Source organism: Accipiter gentilis, chromosome 8 (genome assembly GCF_929443795.1).
Source record: "Accipiter gentilis chromosome 8, bAccGen1.1, whole genome shotgun sequence".
NCBI classification, from domain to species: Eukaryota; Metazoa; Chordata; class Aves; order Accipitriformes; family Accipitridae; genus Astur; species Astur gentilis.
In genome coordinates this window covers 1434385-1440384 of record NC_064887.1, presented here as the reverse complement: position 1 = coordinate 1440384, position 6000 = coordinate 1434385, and positions in this window count along the sequence as shown.

Below are 6000 nucleotides of genomic sequence, written 5' to 3'. Positions count from 1 at the left end.
GGAGGTGATGCCCCTATACATCAATCTGCAGCCGGTGCAGCTGACAAACACCCACTGTTAACACTAGGGATTAAGCGCATTTTACAGTGAAATAGAGGAAGGCTGATGGCTAGCACCCTGTCAAAGCCATGTTTGGGATCCCGCCTGCAGAAAACGCCTCCACATTTGGGAAGGTATGTGCAAGTCCAGTCTCCGACTTGCTCTGGCAGATGCGGGCTATGGCAGAAATTCGGCTGCCCGGGGTGTACGGCTGTGGCGGGGGCAGGCGAGCTGCGGTCCGTCCGCCCACCTGCCGGGTTTTTGGGTAGCTGCCGTTAAGAGCCGGGCGGCTGGAAGGTGGTCTGCCCGCCCTGGGCGTGCGGGCGACTCTCTGGGATCATTCCAGTTGCGTTTAGTTTTCAGACAATTCACGGGATATTCCCTGGATTTCCTTCTGAGCACGGCTCCCACCGTACTGCCAATAGCACGGTAAAAGAGAAGTAGCTGTTAAAAGCTGGATGTTTAATCCGCTGCTTGTTGTTTCTCTGTTAAGCACACACTTTAGGAAGCTTCGCTCCACTGATGGGTGAAAAGCTCTCCGGCCCCCGCACGCTACGGAGCCCGCTCGCTGCAAACCCGGCTCCTGCGCCCTGACCTAGTGGCTCCTCTGAGATGCCCTGATGCACCCCTGAAACCAAAAGGAGCTTCCCTGCTCACAAACCAGGCGGGCAAAGAGGAAAAAAACTCCCTCTCGAGCTGGTCCCCCCTCCCGCGGGGACCCAGCTTCTCCCAGTGGCTGCAGCATCCCTACCCAGGGCATGTAAATATTTGCGGGGTCAAAGAAATCCTTATCCTAGCATCTTTTATATAAAAGCTTTCGCTTGTATTTGTTGAGCTACGTTATGTTTAAATGAGAGCAGTGAGTGAGTAGGTGACTCACATGAAGTCTATTTATTTTAATCTCTCACTGTCATTTTAAAACTTAGAGATATTATTTCCAGTCTTTCAATTTCCTTTGTTCTAAATCCCAGTTTATGTTTTCTTTAAAAGGTTATGCTAACACAAATCAAAAGCCCCACAAGTCAGTTTGCAAATTTCGCTGCCAGCCCTTAATGACCTGCTAAAAATAACATGAATGATTCATCTCCTAATCTATGGAAACGGTAGTTATTTGTTCTTGGCAGCTCTCTTGGGTTTGGTCTGGGCTGCAGGAGATTACGAGTATTAGCAAATTAAGGAATATTGAAGTGATTTTTCTTCTTTGTGTTTCAGGGGAATGAAAACATTTTCTACAAACCAAGTGGGTTTTACATGGCTGGGCCCCCCCACCCCCCCCCCACCCCCCTCCCCACCCCCCCCAGGGAAGGTCTCAGGGCTTCTCAAACCTGTGGTCCGAAATTTGGCCACAGGTATCTAATACTAGTAACGTTGTTTTTAGACAGAAGTGTTTAAACAGAAATAATTTTAAACAGGAATATTCTAAACAGTGTGTTTAAGAAGCTGTACAAAGCTCAATATTTTCTAATCTTTTAATAGGGGCTGCTCAAATGTCCTAATAAGAAAATAAGGCCTCTTGTAATAAGTTCTTTTTAACTGAAATTAACTCATCAGATCTATTAAAGCTATTCAGGTTTTCATTCCAAGCCTCCTGCAGATCTGCAGCACACTTTATAGCAAAGGCTTCCCAACGCCAGCCCTTTTCTGTCCCCTGCCACGCAGTGATGTGCAAAATAGCTTAAATCCCAGTCCTTTCTAAGGTGCAAATCCCCGTTTCTTCCAGGAGAGGGGCTGGGAAAGCCAACCCCTCTTTCATGGGTTTGTGTTGGAAAAATGGTCGACTTTGTTTTGATCAGATTTGGTAGGATTTGGTCAGAGAAGAGGAACACGGGGTTAGCAAAGTGTATTTGGGCTGAGCATAATATTTATTCCTCTGTCCATAACCCTTTTTAGTTGCGCCTGGGGAACATTCACGTTAACTATTTTTATCTTTGCCGTGCTGGGATGCGACTGTGTTGCACACAAAGACTCAGCTGTGCTCACGTGTAAACTAGAGTGTTTATTGCTCACTAAACAAGTATGAAACCATTTATATTAATATTCCGTGCAAAGCTTTGACTGAGCGGCGCACAGTACGTTGGATCAAGGCGAAACTGCCTGGCCGAAATGGTGCTGAACAGCCTGCAGATATACGCGGGGCTGAGATTTGTTTGCAAATTATTTTGCATCTGCTTACTGAAAATAAATAGACTTTCAGAAATCTGTGGCGGTTTGGGAGTGTCTCCTTAATGGAAAAAAAGTCCATTTCCTCAAGTAACCAATTTACTCTCTGCAAATTAATCATCTCCATTAATGTCAAACTGCCAGGGCCGTCAGGAGGAGGCTCCGTGCCCGAGGCGGGGGGGATCCCGACCGGGCTCCCAGCCGGAGCCGACCCCACAGCCGGGGACGGCAGCGGTGCTCCAGGGGGGACTCCTGCTACGTGAGCAATGTGGACCAGGAAAAACCATGGAGCAAGAAGTTACAGTGTCTTTTTCACAAATGGTTATTTTTATCGTTTAAGCCAAAAGCTAAGTCCCGAATCAAAGGATTTGGAAAAACATGACGTGTTTTCCAGATGTAGCTAACGGAGCTGGGGGGGTCTCACCTGTAATACTTACAGCCCGAATATATTCCAATGAATGAAAAAAGGTGTAAAGCATGCAAAACCAAAACATCCTTTTGAAACGCTGTTTATTTTAAATGTGCTTTTTATTGCAGTGCTGAGGAAGGATAAAGTGGTTGTGTTTAACCATATAACAAAAATATTTACGTAACTCCAGAACTTCCACCACTTCTCTGTATCTGGCTCTGAAAGCTTGTCAGGAGGTTTCCTGCAGATTTTGACATCTTTTTACAGCCCAGGCTAGTCGGCAGGAGCAGCTGGGTGCAGCACACACACTGCAGGGCAGAGGGAGCTGTGCCATTTGGCTTGTGACTCTGAGCAACTTGACCTCACCCTCTCATACCTTGTGCTCCGAGCAGCTCTCCGTGTCACTGGGGACACGCGTATGGGGGGAAGGTACAAATCAGACATGACAATCAGGTTCTGGGTCTTAATTACCAACGGGATGGTGGGGTTGTCCTCAGTTGTTGAGAAAAGAGCCACAGAAATGGGCGCAGAGGTTGATGTGGAAATGATCCGGTGGATCTGGTTGGAGAGTAGTCCAGAGATGTGCTGTGAATTTAATCTAGGCTACCATGGGAAGAAAACAGAAGGAGACGAGATGTCAGAACAGATATGGTCAACAGCAGGAAAGGCAGCCGGCAGGGAAAGGTAGCGGAGGATGTTTATGTGCTGTAGTCAGGCGGTTGATTCTCTTGTGGGTTTTCATGAAGAAAGCATGAAAAAAAAAAAAGAAAGAACTTGCACCAGGGGAAGGTAGTAGTGGAAAAGCCACAAAGAAAACAAAAAAAAAGTTTTTGTGATTGCTATCACAGGTTTCAGGTGGGGGTGGTCCCAGGCATGCCCCAATTACTGTTTTCATTAGTTGCTTCAGTGCTGATGACCATTCTACAGGACAAGGTGAAGAACAGAAGACATTTGTGATAACACTGAGCTGGAAGGAGCTGCAGTCATTGCATTTGACAGGATCAGGCCTAAAATAATCTTGAAAAGTTGGAGACGGTCCAGTCGAAGCCCATCAGTCAGATGAAATTAGGGCTTTAGCAGAAAAAAAGTCAAATACATCAGCGCTAGATGGGCAATAACTTGGCAGACAGCAGAGCTGTATGCCGCAGCCTGGAGGACCACGTACTGACCAGGGACAAGCAACTCTGCAAAAATGTCAAGTTTTACTTGGGAATTTGGACTGTTTTCTGCTTTCCACAATGCTGGTAATATTTCGGCTAAAATACCATATCCAGTTCTGAATGCCACACCTCAAAAGAAATGTGGAAAATCAGACGCAATTTAGTGGGAAGCCCAGGAGAGCCGTCCCACGGGCAGCATGGGCGCAGTCACCCACAAGAAGGGCCGAGCCAGGTTTGGGTGGCCGGGGGGGTGTGAGGAGCCCGTGGAGGAGTCGCAGCTCCCAGCCGCCCCTCCCTGCATCCGCACCAGCCGGAGCGACGGGGAGGGTCGGATGGGGCTTTGGGCAACCTGGTCTAGTGGAAGGTGTCCCTGCCCATGGCAGGGGGGTTGGAACGAGATGATCTTTAAGGTCCCTTCCAACCCAAACCGTTCTACGATTCTATGTGGAGCCTGAGGCTCCACACAATCATGCACACGGTTGGTCCTTCCCTCTTTGCAACAAGGGGAGCAGTTAAATGTATTGACTTTAATTCTGGGCCAGATGACTATATGCCTCATTTATTGACCTTCATTGTGTATAAAATTCTTATAAATCAGACCACAAAAGAAAAGACCACAAAAAGAGTGCAGCTGCTGGTGAAGGCACTGCCAGACCGCAATGCGTGATACAGATATAGGGAATGGTTTCTTATCACTAGGAGGGAGGGAGAAAAAAACACCACAAACCCACCTTCTTCTGGCCATAAAAGTTGAAGAGACTCTGTAGAAAATGTTATGGATTTTAAGTGTGTAGTAGCGAGATGTTAAGAGAGGCTGTAAACTCCAGGCACCCCCAGAGCCAGCTGCATCGTCTGGTTCATGCCTTCTGACCACTGTTGGGAAAATGCTCTTTGGCTGCTCCATTTTCTTGCTTCTTGCCAGCCACAACAGCTGGAAAAAGTAGTCATTTGGGCCTGAGGGACAAGGGAGAGCGTAAGACGAGCCCAGCCTCGGACGTGCTTTGTGCCAGGCCCTTGAAGAGGGTTTGGCCGACCCTTCTCGCACCGCGGCGGGCTGGACCACGGCGGCCAAGGCTCTCGTCGTCTCAAAGTCTTCTGGTTGCTCGTCCAACATGTGTGCTGAGTCCCCCCCTACGGCGGGGAGAGGGGTGCCCAGGGCTGCGGTCAAGGAGTGAGTACACTGGTGGCTGTTCAGGGCAAAAAGAGGGGGCTGAGGTACAAAACTAAGTTGCTTGAAAATGGGCTTGTAGACCTGAGATCAGTTAGGGTAGGAGCAAGTTAACAACTATTACCGCTATTGCTGATAAGACTGTTTCCCATGGTAAAATAGTAATGTTCCTGGGCACCAGCCAGGGTGTGGTAAGTAGCCTCAGGAATCACAGGCTGAATAAAGGTAGTCTAGCCAAAAAACCGTGAGATCTTGTAAAGAAAAGATCAGTCTCGTGATTTGGGAGGAGGAATACGTCTTTCTTGTGAACTTTTGGCGTTGATAACAGTGTAGTTTTCATTATATTGTCTCTACAAGCTCTTGACATGAAATGAGATTATTTATTTGCTGCTGGGTGCGAAAGAAAAAGGGAATTATGTTCTGAATAATACCGAATCATGTTTAACTTGCTGCTATTGCTAGAACAAAAATATGGTGTGATTCTGCTCGAAATGCCTTTCTCTGACCTCTGGCTGTTCATGCCTGCTCTCTTCATAACCAGTGAATAATTTTTTCTGCCCAGTTGAGTTACAGCATCAGTGTCCAGCAGATTTTATTACTTGTAAGACCAGTCTGATGTGCGGACCATGACTCTATTGCAGTAATTAAGGATGAAACTCCTTTTATAGCACTTAATGCTGAGTTCTTTGCGTTCATCATGACAGCTGCATGTAGGAATCTTGGATTTACTTTATTTACTTTGCATTGACTATTGTGTATAGTAACCCATGCAGCTTGCTAACCCTGTGTTTTTGCAATCAGCTAACACTAACAAAAGTGAATCCAGTTGGCCCCGGGCTGGGGGGTGCCATCATCGCTCCCCTGTGCCCGGCAGCAGCGCCGGGGCAGCAGAACCAGCTCCACCACTTGTGGTTCCTCTGTGTTTTGGTGCCTCTATAACCGTGCTCGCCGAGCCCGGTGCTTGGGTACCCAGTGAGGGGACCCATGGTCCCCCCACCAGGTCCTCCCTCCCTGGTGTGGAGCGGGGCGGCTCCACGGGAAAATTGCATCCCGGTGGATGTTGT